The sequence below is a fragment of the Rhea pennata genome, chromosome 1 (assembly GCF_028389875.1).
Source record: "Rhea pennata isolate bPtePen1 chromosome 1, bPtePen1.pri, whole genome shotgun sequence".
In the NCBI taxonomy this organism is placed as follows: Eukaryota; Metazoa; Chordata; class Aves; order Rheiformes; family Rheidae; genus Rhea; species Rhea pennata.
This window is the reverse complement of record NC_084663.1, coordinates 151264028-151278820: the sequence shown is the minus strand read 5'-3', so window position 1 is coordinate 151278820 and position 14793 is coordinate 151264028.

Sequence of the window (14793 nt, the reverse complement as noted above, 5' to 3'; positions counted from 1 at the left end):
GGAAACACTCAGGAAGCATGAGAAAAAGCACACAGAAAGGAATGGAAATACAGAAGATACAACAGTTCTTGGTCTACTTAAAAAAAGGAGATTTGCTTATCAGTTTCCTTGTCTCAGCTGCCAAAACATCTAACTTCAGATTAGAAGTGTAAAGTAATTATTTGTGAACTAATTAAGTAATGTGATTAACATGGTTCTTAAGAAGAGGTGCTGTTTTACACAGCAATGGAGTTGCACATTTTTCCGCACATTCTTTGGTTAGTATATTTTAAGAGACAGCTGTTAAACAATTTCTATTTCAAGTTATGGAAGTGACTTCATTCCCATGGTAGATGAAAAAAGTCCTTCTGGATTCATTAGGTTTGAAAAGTACCTGGGGAAAAAAAAGAGACTTTAAAAAGGCAAAATGCTATTCCCGGAGAGTAAACTGATACTGATGCATTCTGTGATTTTATTTGCAGTTGTACTTAAATTATAATAATGTACACTAGATATCACTCAGGGTTTCAACTTAAAAAAAAAGTCTGTTCTGCTTTCATAGTTTTTTTCCATGTGATTTTTCTTGCTATTCAGTTCAGAACAGGAAAGACTGGCAGGTTTTGCTCTCTGTGGTTGTATCTGTATTGGTTTTTAAAGGGGTTTTCTGGGAACAATTAAACCTTCAGCTTTGCCTTCATACACTTCCGTGCTCTTGAACCCGGGCAACTTGTTTCCAATCTTATACCAAATGCCACACTGAATCTATTTGATTATATAGAAATTATTCTCTTTTCTTGCTCGTTTTCTTGCTCTGCTTGTAAGGATCTACAGTGCAATAACTATTCAGTTTACATAACTAGATAAATTTGGCTACTAAATAATGACTAATGAGTAGCTCTTATTTGTGCAAATCTTCAAAAACTGGTAAAGCGTTATAAGAATGCTAAGCATTATTATTATTTTAGAATGAGTCAATGTAATTAGAGTTGCAGGGGAATATAGAGCAGTCCATTTTTACTATTGCTTTTTCTCTCTGTGTTTAAATGGTCATTCAGTTGTGCTTACTTTACCTGCAATATTTACATTTAGATGCAAAAAAAATTAAGGCACTCATCAAGATCTGAATGATATTAGTACTAAACAAGGGGGAAAATCAAAGATAAACTGTCAGTCCTGTCTTTTCTTCCTGTTGTTGGACCTAAACAGTGCAGTATTGCTAGCATACCAAACTCATCTCAGCCCATGCTAGTATGTCTGCACAGCAGACAAGGTCAGCCGTGGGAGCTTCTGCTGCTATCTTTGCCTGGAGATGAGATTTTTAGTGGGAGACACACACACACACACACACACACACACACACACACACACACACATATGTATGTGCACACGTATACACACACACACACACACACACACACACACACAGAGATATCGCCACACATCCCTCTCTATTACAGAAGCCTTTCAATAGCTCCACAGAAAGGCTTTTCTTGTGCATGGGGAAGATGAGGTCTCTATGGTCCATCTAAAGGAACATTGTACTGAATCTGTGGCTGAAAATCCTTGCTCAAGCTGCAGCCCAGCCTTGTGTCAAGGCCTGGAGAATCTATCTGAAGTTCCCATATAAGACAGAAAATCCATTTAGACTCCAAGAAGGACATCTATGTGCCTCCACTTCCTCCTTACAAGCATGCTGGTGCCGTTGGCCGCGGGTCGGGAAAACACGCGTCTAGAAGAGCCGCTGAGGGGCAGCAGCCCCTACGTCTGCACCGCCTTATCTTCCCCACCAGCCCCGGCTGCCGGTTCCTGCTCCCTCCCTTGCACCCAAACTGGGGTCTGTGCAATCAACGCGGGGAACCAGTGTTCGTGAAACTCTTCTGGGTGAAAATTACCCTGAGAAGAAAAATCCAGAGAACTTTGACCATGAAACCGACAAAAAAAAGTCCGTGGCCAGCCTTAGAAAGCCAGCCTAGCCACCACTGCAGTTTTTCCACGAGCTTTGTCACATTCTGAATAGTTGGGACTTTCTATGGATATGGATGCAGGCAAGCCAGGCATTGCCTTTTGTACAGTTTTCACGATGCAGCCGGCCCTCTTGATAAGACATTGCACTGCCAATGTGATCATGCAACATCTTTTTGCATGGCTGTCGAGATTTATCTTGGGCTTTTACAAAATTAAAACTCGAGCTTTTACTAGAATTTATTTTTCTGAAAAGACTGAAAAATACTTTCAAACATTTATGAGATTGCCTTCTTTGCAGTAAATTATGCAAAAATTATGCAAGCAGCTTTTACTCATGGTGGAAGTTGATTTGATGGCATCAAAGGCTTAGGAAGGATGTTATTTGATATTATTCTAGTCCTGAAGAACTTTTTTAGGTCATAGCTAGAGTGACACCTGTTAGTTCTGTGCCTTCTTTAGGAATCATTTACAATTCTTTAAGATGATAAAAAATACATTTTATTTCTCTTCTTCGTAGTTCATAAATTTGACTGAATTGTCTTCACTTGGCCCTATAGATTTTTCTTAGAAAACTAAATAAAAATACTTCTGTTAATGAATCCATTTACCATGTTTATCAAAATACTTTTCCAGTTCATTGATTTGTCCACATTATTCCTGACACTAATCCTTCTCACTAACACACATGTAAAATTAAAAAAACCTTTGAGAATATCTAACAAAGGTGTGATGCCCAGGTGTGGCATCATAGTTACATCTCTGTCACGATTTCCTTGTCACATCTGCGAGAAGATAAATTACTTCAAAGCTGCCCTAGCACTAGTGAAATGCCAGTCCAGTTGTTTTAGAGAAATCCATTGCAGGGAATAAGAAGATATTGCTGTAGTTGATCTATAGATTTCTTGCTTTCGTTTTCTAGAGTTTAATCTTCTTGTGCTGCGGTTGTTTTTAAAAGCCCACTTGCTAGAAACTTAACACCTAAGTTTCTCAGGTTATATCAGGCCCTTACAGATACCAGAATGTGCTCAACTGGAGATGCTCAGTGTTTCTGGCTTTTAATCGGGGTTATTCAACTTACAGCGGGCAGCCAAGAAAACCGACTCGGCTGTAGCCCCGCTTTCCCCTCGGGGCCCGTCCTGAACACGCGTGGCCAGCAGCGTGCCCGCGCCGGAGCTGGGCTCGTCAGGCAGTGGAGCTGCCCCCGCGGGCGGCTCTCACCTGCCACGAGAAGAAATTCCCCACCTCCCGAGAGGCTTCAGGTCCAAAAGAGACGTTTCACTTCTGTTTATTAGCAGCACCCATCTCACCCCACCGGCAAGGCTGGGTGCTACCGTCCTGAGCGATCAGGTTATCCTCAAACTTTCACTAGCGCGCTCAGGCAGCAGCAACTGCTGTTGTGCCGTGAAGTCAGTCGATGTGCGATCAAATTGACGGACCATCTGCAGCTAAAGCGTGAGTGGAAGGAATACTATGCACTGTAAAATTACTCATTTCTGTATCGTGCTTTTGTTTTAATAAATGCTTTTTAAAAGGAGAATTGACTTCTATTCTTTTGCTTTTGATTCAGGAACAAGTTTGACTTTTACTCGTAAAAGTTTGAAAGAATAATAATTAATTGCCATATATAAAGAGAATACACGTGTTCTCTCAATCAGCATTGACTTATTTAAATCAAATAGGGAAAACAGCAGCCAACAACACTGCCAAAATAAATGTTTAATGGAGCACAAGGATGTAATTTTCCCTATAATGAGGCATAGCATCTCTAGGAACAAAATGGGTACCATCTCTGCAGACAGGCATATACTTAGAAACATAAAGAGGCAATACACAGAGAAGTCTTCACAGTTTCAAGCGACAAACAATACAGGCAGGGAATAACTCAATAGACTTTATTAATATTCAAACAGGCAGCTGTCAACACTTCAGCCCCGAACAAGCTGCAGCTCCTTACGTAGCTTTTACTACTATAATAGTTGGGTTCATTGGCAGTAGATTGGAAAACATGCAATCCTAATGAACCCTCCTGCTTTTCCTGGCCTACCATTTGATCCTTCCTGAAGTGAAAAACATTTACTACGTATGCAATATCATGCTCCCAAGAGGCTGCAGGTTCAAAAGAGACATTTCAATTTTGTTTCTTAGCAACATGCATCCAATAAAAGTGAAACACTATAGAAACTGTAATATGTTTGTGTTGTTTTAATCTATAACGTAGTACTTTGCCATTGCTAGGGAGGTCTGGTGCTACAATATCTTTTCAATGTCTCTTATAATTAGACATACACGTTTTTGTTTCTCCTATGCTAGATTACCTGCTGCAGAATATATTTTTGAAGGCACGATAATGTATTCATGAATAATAAATAAAGACATAAGTTGTGCTTTAATAAGGGCACACTTGCCAGGGTTACACTACGGTCTATTACGCTGAGAGAGATCTTTTGATGTTTCATTCATAGGCAGCATTTGGGCGTCTTGCAAGGACGTAATTGCTAAAATGAGCATCCACCAACCTTGAATCCAGGGCTAAAAGGACCTGCACAGTGCCATTTCTCAGACAGATGGTAGGCATAACTCAATATTTTCTCCTCCTCCCCTCCCCCAAATGACTGACTGGATGCGACCAAAGACAGTTTTGTGGTTTCTTGACTTTAATGTACAGCTGAGGAGGAGGAGCCACCAGCCAGGTCTCAAAGGCACACAGAGAAATATGCTCAACAGAGAAGCTTGCAAAATTTCACTCACCGCAACTATAACTCAGCAAATGGTCCTTCTGTCATTTTGCATAATTACTTTCCCAATGCCTGCAAAGAGGAATAAGAAACAACCCTTTCATATATAGTATTTAGCTTCTTCCTGTGATTTTATCCTCCTCCTGTATATATTTATCATTAAAATTCAGAAATGACTCATATCTAGAAAAACTCTGTAGTACTTATATTTTTAAGCCTAAGTCTGTAAGTGTCTAGTAATAGCAGTTCCAGAACATGAGCGCTACATTTTCAGCAGGCAAATATTAAAAAGGTGGGAACTACACAATTTACTATAAAAAGAAGTCCTATCTGGTAACCTAATAGAGCAGGAGTGATAACAGAACATAGTACAGATGGGGTGCCATCCTCCATCAGCCTGGAAATACACGATTCAAGCAATGATGAAACGTTTCTGGTTCACAGAACAATTTGCCTTCCCAAGGAGCCTTCTGCCCCTCATCTTTATATACTGCTCTTCATACTGCTTTTATACTTCATGTCTCCTATATTAGGCAGTGCTACAGACTAACTCATATATTCTGTCAGCGTGGGCTGAAAAAGCAGCCTGAAACATTCAAAGAAAGCTGATTTGAGGAGAAGTTTGTCAGCCTGCGAGTATCTAGCACCATAAACATTACTTATGAATATTTAACACTGACGATAGATGGGGGGAAAATAATAATAATAAAAAAAGCAATACCACGCAGAAACACCAGGTGGAACTAGGAGGAGAGGAAGGGAAGGGAAGGGAAGGGAAGGGAAGGGAAGGGAAGGGAAGGGAAGGGAAGGGAAGGGAAGGGAAGGGAAGGGAAGGGAAGGGAAGCGAAGGGAAGGGAAGCGAAGGGAAGGGAAGGGAGAGGACAAAAGCCTCTTTAGTTTGGTAAGTTTTCTGAAGAAATACATTTTCCAAGTGCAGTCCTGATGACAGATTTTTTATATATACTTCTGTTTCATTAATTACCAGCTTCTCTAGGGGTATACAAAATTTAACAGGCCGATTGGCACTTTAAAACAAAGAAGCAAACAATCTATTCAGAAATAATTAATTCCTCAATATGATAAGCGAACTTGGCATCCCTTTTCATGCCTAAACATGATGACAAGACATAAATCTTCCTGATACTGAGTTCTAATTACCTAATTTTTAAAAAAGCTGAACACTCAGTCACTCTTGCTGAGCTGAACTAAAAGTTGCAGTTGCTGCCTACTTTTGTATACAGGTTATAAAAATCAGCAAATTCTGTCAAAATTGCAGAGGAAATGAACCACGAGGTGAAAGAACCACCAGTAAAAATCCCTTGATCTGCCACAGGTTCTCTCTGGAAATAGTTAATTCAGCTAACTTTAACCGTCATGATAACATGAAAGAAGGAGGCTTTTCCCCCAGTAGAGACCAATGCAATGCAGACCAGCAGCTGCTCCCACTACTCCCCTGTCCTCCCCCTGGATAGGAGACCGCACTCAGCGGCAGTGCGATGCTGCCTGCACGTTTTGCAGAGCAGCACGTTTTGCAGAGCCGAAGTTTCTGAGCAGTCTCCAACTGCTGCCTCCTGGAGTGCTGTCCGAGGAGATGGCTTGTGGTGGCGGCTCCCAATCACCTCTGTCCCCAGTAAGTAGGAGCGGTGCACGCTCTGCACGTAGAGAAATTAGTTTAGGAGGTACGTCGGATTTTATGTCCTTAGCTTTTGCTTCTATAGGAAACACAGTTCCAGGATCCTGAGATTTATGGGATTCAGTAAAACAGTTGATAAAATCTGCTGCTGGTGTTCGTATGCCCTGTGTCTGTTTTTGTAACTTTATATCAGTTTTGATACCAATTTAGATATCACTGTTCAGCTTCAAACAACTCACCAAGCTGAGGTATGAATATTTCTTGCTATTAGCAATCCAGGATTATTTGAAGATTTTTTTTCTTTTCTTTTTTATGTTTGGTGCATTATTCTCACAAAGGCATTGATAGCAAAAGCCTTAAAATTCTGTTTCTGTTTTATCATAAATATTTACTGAAGAAATTAGGTAAGAAGGCATTGTCTGTAATACAGTAATTAACCTCAAGTATTCAATGTTCAGCATTCAAGGTGGTTTTCTTACACATGATGTTCCTGCATTAGGCATTCGTGTTTTCTGCATGGAGAAGAGTGATCCTTCGCTCTGGGTTTTCTGTGTGAGTACTCCTTCATAAACCAGCATTCATTCCTCATCAGCTTCCCTGGGATTTACTTTCCTCATGAGCATTAAAATCAGAGCAGTTATTTGCTAGGCCACTTACAGAAAGAGAACACAAAAAGGTCTTGAATGTAATCAAAACACAGTTTCTTTAGTTTGCAGAAATATTCACTATTTAGCCAGCTTTCCATTTACAGAAAAATAGGGCATTGCTTTCTACCATGTTATTTTTCCCCTTTTTATTTCCCATTTGAGAAGCCAGATATAAAAGGTTCTAACAGGAAGGCCATCTTACCCCTTCTTTAATAATTCACCCTTGTGTAGAAAAGGTGTAAAAAGTTAATATGGGTCAACGCAGCTCCATTTATACCTCATTTTCAGAGCATAAATCCAGGGGTTTGTAGATTAGGTCTTCCACCCCATAATCTAAAACTGAACGTGATCAATAAAATTACTGACTGTCACAGTTGTCTTTCCAGTTTACACTTGCATGTCACTAGAACTACTGTGTGTTGTAAGAAATTGCGAAAATAGGAAATGTTAGTGCAAGAACATACACTAAATTTGAGTGAGGATCTTCTTTCCCCAGCGAAATCATACCACAAATTGTTTTCTCCAAAATCCTGCCTGGGAACTTGGCACTGGTGGACTTACGCAGGCTATAATAGGGGTGTTCATAACCTAGCAGTAGTTTACAGTGGATATGCTACTCAGGCTGAATACCGTCACATGCCTTTTTACCAAAGCACAGAAGAAAAAAGTAGAATGGCAGTGTAACATGGACATCTGTGAGAGTGGCACTGCGACTCCAGTTAAATCACTTCCTAAAGAGCCAAGCTGCGTGGTTATGTAAATGGGTGAGCCAAGCCCTCTAATACTAACGGCGGTGGCAAACTGCTATAAACATTTCGGACAAAATGGGCTGGGACCAGAGATAAGCGTTCCCCCTTACTGCCTTCACTTTGACTTCGATATGCTAATGAATGCTAATAATATGCTAATGATGCAGAAGTTGGAATATAAAGCTGTCCCCCCCAGCTCAGTAGCACACAGGAGAAGGACAGTTTCCCTTTAAAGACTGCAACTTTTCAAGACGCACTGTCCAGATATATGTACTTGATATATGTGTATGTGTAGATCTCCAGGCATATGAGTTCAGATGCATAGGGGCAACCGTACACAAGATCCTTCTCCACTGCAGAGTCTACAGACTGCTCTAGGCAGTGGGTAAAAAAGGCCCTAAGAGCTCCTGGTACAAACATGCAGAAGCACTGAGAGAAAGGAGAAATTTCAAGCATGCAGCTGTTCCAGCCTTGCTTGTGCTCACACAGCAATCAGTCTACATCTGTGAAGTGCTCCCTGCCCACACCAGCAAGGCAATTTTCCCAAAACAGGACCCTGAGCATGAAGTGTTAAATAACAGCATGGGCTAAGGCTAACATCCATACCTTGAAACCTCTGAAATACAAATTTGTGCTGTCACTTGCTGTCTGTGGGGTTAGATTCCTTTTGGTGGCCTCTGGTAAAGCACCTTCCTCATGTCCCATGCATATTTTGGGAAATAAAGTCTTAACAGCTGAACTCTGTCCTGGCAAAGGAAGGACATGATCTAAAGGGCCAAGAAAGCCAAGAAGGGCTTTCTACAACAAGAGAGGCTCAATTTGTTTCTTTCTGTTACTTATTTTAATTTTATATTGCTGAAAGAACCGTTGGTTTCTGGTCCCACAGACAGACAGATAAATGTTTTCACTTCTAAACAATCTTGTATGACAAAAGCACAATAGAGAAAAGCTATTAAAAGGAATGGGATGCTAAGAAAAATAAAGGAGAACTAAGGCTAGCAGCAGTACAAGTGTTTTGGCTAAACCAACAGCTTAACTAGCACTGTCTAATATTTCTTTGGAGGCATATTCCTGCCAAAGATGCAGCGGCTACCTGCGGTACTACAACTAGTTCCCACAATATTGAAAAAGAGGCCGATTTTGCAACACATGCTCAGTAACCTGAATAAATGCCCTGTTAGGGAGGATGGGTCCGTAACTCCGTGTGCCTGAGCATCACTGTGAGCAGCAGGCGCCCTGCCTGGCCCTGGGGCAGACCTCCCCGCAATGCACGTGCGTTCACAGCTCATGGCAGCCCTCTCTCGGTGGGGCTGACATCTCCCAAACACATTCAGAACCCTCCAAACCAGCTGCCTGTCCTCATCTACTGCCACCCTCTAAACTAAGGCCCCAAGCCTGCGCTCCAAAAATAACTAGCAGGCAGTAGCTCTCCTTTGGTGGCATCTGCTCCAACCCACAGGCTGATGTGACGGAAACCATCTGCAGGGGGAGGTACTCAGCGTACGTAACACCTCGGCCCCTCCACCACAGCAGGGCTGCACAGCAGGGCGCAGAGGTTCGTCTACCGATGGCTGGGAGAGAGAAGCACATTCTCGTCTCTAGGTTTTTCATAACATCCAGTGAAGTGGCGGTGAAGATCGTAACGGAGCAGAGCTTTTGAAAAGGCATTATATATTTACCCCTGTACTTTTTTAACAGAATGAGCCACAATCTGCTTCAGAAAACAAGTAGGAGTCTTTTGCAAGCTTGTAAGAACTGTCTGTCACTTGCCAAAAGGAGCGCTCCGAGATCAGTAAGATTTTAGAGTAAACTACCTTGTACAAAAAAAAAAAAAAAAAGAAGAGAAGTTGCTGAAAATTTTGCATAAAAAGGAGCTACTATCACAGGGAGAGAGTGCAGCAGCTTTATTATTTGATTCCTCAAAAAAAAACCTTGCCAAGAAGTTTAAATGGCAGACAGAAAGAGAAGGGCACCTGCTGGGGAGGAGAACAGCACAGCACAGGTGGGATATCTTTCCCCAATCCAGACAAAACAGGCAGGGACATGACTGGAGCCATCACATTGCCAAGAGCAGGTTTTTTTAAAGTAAGCTGCAGACAGAGGAAAGTAAGCAAAGAGTCGGGTAAAAGGAGATGTATAAGCTCAAATGCAGCACATCCCAAAAAAATTCACACTGCAAGGAGGCCACCGGTGCCAACAAGCACGTTGGCACAGGTGACTGAGCTACTGATGCACCTTAGGTACACTTGGGTTTCAGGCTCCAGTGCTGTAGGGAAAGGGAAATCAGTGAACTCATCAGCACACTGCAGAACTGCATATGGACAGACCCAACACTTTCTCGTTAGTGAGGCTAGTGAGGCTATGTCCCGACATCGTGAGGGCTAGGTTGCCTGTGAGGCTGTGAAGTCTCCTCTAAGGCGAGATCATACAAGTATCTGCCAGAAATGACGTAAGTACAGTTCATCCTGCCTCCAGCTGAGTGATGGGCTACATGACCTCCCTCAACCCATTCCGGTCTTTTTTTCTGCTGTTTCTATGTTAATACACAGCTAAGTAATGAAGTAGTAAAACCTGGAAAGAAGGAGGGTTTATAATGTCCACAGCTCTATGGAAACTATAACGGAAACAAATGGAGAATTTACAAAGGAATATTTCCTAGAGAAATATTAAGGAAATGAGTGAGGTTTTGCATTGAAGAAAAAAGAGAAAAAGGCAAATAGAAACAAAAGGACAACGTTTTCCACTGTGTTGCATTTAAGGGACCTATTTGCACAGTAGTAAATGGAAGAGATGGTCTACTATAGATGGCAGAATCAGTTCATATAGTCAGATTGGACAGTAACACGCAGCAGAACAGACAATGTATGATCAGTGGACAAAAAATACAGGACACCTACGGGTTTTGCAAAGGCACCACAATACACCCTTTCCTTAGGACTAGACCTGTGCATGCACTCTGCAGAAGCTGTGAGTGTTATTGCACTGTGTAAAAATGGACAAAATCAGCAAAAAGCCCTATAGCTGGAAATGTTTCTTTCTCAGTTTCCTGAGATGCAAGATTGATTTGCAAAGATACACTGAGTCTACCAGACTGGGTATGTCCCAGTGCAGGTGGCACTGGTGCCAGAGCCAGCCTGTTCTGAGTGGGGCAGCACATGGGGGCACATGTTCCTCAGGACCCACGCTGGCACTGCCAGGGCTGCTCAGAGCATGGCCAGGTACTGACAGGTGCTCATGGAGACATCTCTAAGTTGACTGGCACATGCATAGCTTGGAAGCATTTTGAGAAACGTCTGTAATGAGCCAAGGAGGTTAAAAGCATTGAAAAAAAAACCCCACATTTTTGCAAGTTAAAATCTGTTTTTTTCCAAAGTCAGGTAACAACAGAGCATCTTAGAAAGTTTCTATCTATATTATGTTGTCACTTAAGATTCATTAATGTGTTTTTCTCACTGCATAAATATACAGTTGTGTTTTGATGGGGAAAAATGGCTTTTGTGGAAGCAAGAGAGAAATGAAGTAATTACAGTTGATCGAGAAATGTTTCTCTTTTCCACATTTGAAAAAGTATAAAAACAAAAAATCTGAAACCAGTCCATAGCATCAGAAAATTAAACTTGCTTTGGGCATCATTTTGAGACTAAGGAGTTAAATTCCCAAAGTATTTCTTCTGTAAAGAAAAGTTTATATTGGATAGATCAGCTAGTACAGGTGAAAATAGTGAGGCTGAAGGCATTTTCCCTTGGGTACAAACCTGGTTGCATGAAGTCAGGGTGACATTTTTTACAGACTCTCAGAAGAAACCCTGGAAATTCCTCTGGAAGTTGCAAAGCTCCAAATTTATTAATGCTCAATGCATCTCAGAGATGGACACAGTCTGTACCTAAGACCAACTCAGGCTCCTCGAAGATACTAGGAAATTGGTGTTTTATGTCAGCAGTGTCTGCTTTCTAAGGTGACTGAAGGTCACCACATGAACGACCTTACGTGAAAGGGTGACAGCTGAGTTGGATGTCCAGCACCCTGCATTGACATTAGTTCTTAATCTATGCCCCAGGCTCCTAGGATGTTTCCACTGATTCGTGAAGGCTCGGGAAGCACAGAGCTAGTGACCTTACGGGTCACTGAATTCTGTCCCTATTGACTGTAGTAGAGTCAATAGCCCATTTCCCACATCCTCCACACCAAAGAACCATTATAAAGTCCTGGAACAAGTATGAGATCTGTAGGAAAAAAACAGTCATGATACTTGTAATGTAGCACAGGAAAAAATGCAAGGAATTGAGAACATTTCCAGGTCCTGCAAATACAGGCTATCTACCAGAATAAGCCTGGTAGAAGATATGTGCTGTACTATGAATGAGGAATACTCTTCACCCCTCCAGCAATGCTCTCTGACAAACAGTCCAGGAGAAAAAAATCCTTTCTGATGCCAGAGATACAATTGCTTTAACTCTGAGTGTATACACTGGACACACTCATTACGTCTACCTTAGCAAGTAATGCAACCTAATAAGAACAGCTTTATAAAGCAAAACACTGAGGATCTATCATCAACACTATACAAGTCTGGGGGGATCACTGCCAATGTGGTCCCCTAGACTACCTGGAAGCGTGTTGGGTGTGCAGCTGGAACGCATCTTCTGGGCTAATCCCTTTCAAGAAATGCCATTCATCCAGCCCACGGCTTGTCCATGATGTGAACTGCACTGCAGTAAGCAGGGACGATGAGGAGATTTTTTTCAAAGGTGTATCCTGGACTTGAATTAAAAGGCTAATGCAGATGAACCCTCAAACAACTCACCTGAGAACTTCATGCACCTCAGTGCCAAATTATATATTAAGGCAGCAAAGAGGCATTCCTTTCTGTGGACACCCAGAAGGGATTAGTGTTAGATACAAGCATGGTGCAAACAACCAGTAGAATAGTATCAGCTCCTCTTGCAGGTATTAGCATATGGAGACCTCTGGAATTATATCACAAGTTATATCTTCTGTCTCCAGGAATTCCCTTTCTTTTTGCACTGCAGCAAGTGGATGCAGTGCAACACAGTGGAACACATGGAGTTCTTTGATGAAGAACCAGCCTTAGAGCTCAGAGTAGTTCAAAAAAGCACTATCACTTGTAAGAACTTAGCTTTGACAGGTCCCTCTTTTTTCAGGCTCAGAGGACTCCTTCAGACTCTGTGCTTCAGGGACAACAGCTTGTGCAGGTCTCCTTCATTTCACTTTTAGTGAAGAGAAACAGGCCAAGCATCTTTCAGAAGTGTGCACGGAGGGCCTGTCACTTACTGAGTCAGCAGCCTCGTGAGAGTGACACACCTTAGACTGACCCAGTCTGACCCAGACCCAGCCATAGTGGATTAGACCCTGGAACTGGTGACATCATCTCCACCCCAGGCTTTTGTAAAAAATGCTCCTGTCACACTTGATATGATACAAACAGCAGACAATAATGAACCGTACCAACTCCTCTTAAATAGAACTTAGTGTTCCACTTATTCTTGCAATATATATACTGCACTGGGATTACAGAGCATCTAGAAGTACAGACAAAAAGTACACTTAGTGTTGTTCTTACATCCTTGCATCTCTGCTTTATCCATTCGTTAAGTCAGCATCCATTTATTACCACAACTGACTGAAGTGATCCTCATGAAAAATGGCGTATTACACAAGAAAGTGATGGAAGGACAATTAGTGACATTAGGAATATTTCACAATTTAAATTTTGTCTTCTTTCTTGTAAAGTTATTTCTTTCAGCAATTCATCCTGATTTTATTATGTTCTGAATTAGAATTAGTGACATTAGTACATTTTTTACTATTCAAATTATGCTCTCTTTTTTACATAGATAGGTATTACATTTAGTAAAGGAGACTAAATTAACATCCATACAAGGAGATTATTTAATTTATCAAGAAATCTTTCCATGGTTGGCAGAGGTAATAGAAAAGTTAAATTCTTGAATGTTACTGATATGCATAAAATCTTGATTAAAGATATGACTTTTATAAGGATCTAGAAATTTCTGTTCTTTTCTACTCAGAAGCCTGCCATTCTCCTTTGCACACATACCTGTTATTCTAAAAATCTCAAACTTCATCAAGAACAGAACTGTAGTGTCAGCTGTAGAACATAAAATAGGTACATTTAGTTCCCTGTCATCAGTCACAGGCTCACATAGATGGAACTAATAAACACATTGACCTCTTCCTAAAAAAATAATGGTTTCAAAAGACAAGGGTCTACTGGATTTATAGGCAACAATGAAGATTTATTTAAGAGAACTAATTATACTTTATTATACATAACGAATGCCTTCTCAATTAATAAGAGCAGAAAGTGCAACCTAAAAAGGTCTAGTCGGACAAGGAACTTACTTCTGCATGGCAGGGGCCCTGGTGTATGGTTACTGCTATGCAGGCAAAGCAGCTCTCTAGACAGAAGGGCAGATCTAGCAAATCCTTATTGAGGTTCCTCTTAGCAAATTATATCACCACCTATCTCTCCATATCTGATATATAATGCTAGCTTAACAGGAAATGTAATGAGACTTATAATGGACTATCTGCCTTTTAATAACATTGTGCTTGAGAGAAAATCATTATGAAAGGCAAAATCATTATTATGACTGGTTTAGCATAGGCAGGAGCTGAAAGGCAGTAACCTAAGCAATACAGCTATTTATTAAAGTAAAAAAAAAAAAAAAAAAAAAAAAAAAAAGTTAATCTGGAGGAAATGTACTTTCAGAGCCTAGTTCTACAGATCTTTCCTACTGTGTGTAACCTACTGAACTTGGTCATTAGGTAGTACTTCAGTCAAGCACCACAAATAGTGGTTAAATGCTACTAAAGAGGACAGCCTGTGAGTTTTCATGACCAACTCTCACACCAAAAGGAAACAGAAACTGATGATGAACCCATTTCCTTCTCAAAATGGATGCTAAGCACAGCTAGTACCAAGCCTATGGTATGGCCCAAATCTTGGACTCCAGCATGACCCGGAAATGTCCAAGGAAGAAGAGCAGAAAGAGTTTTGGTGCACAGAAGGATGCAGGCCAGGGAGCCCACCAATGTTGTCA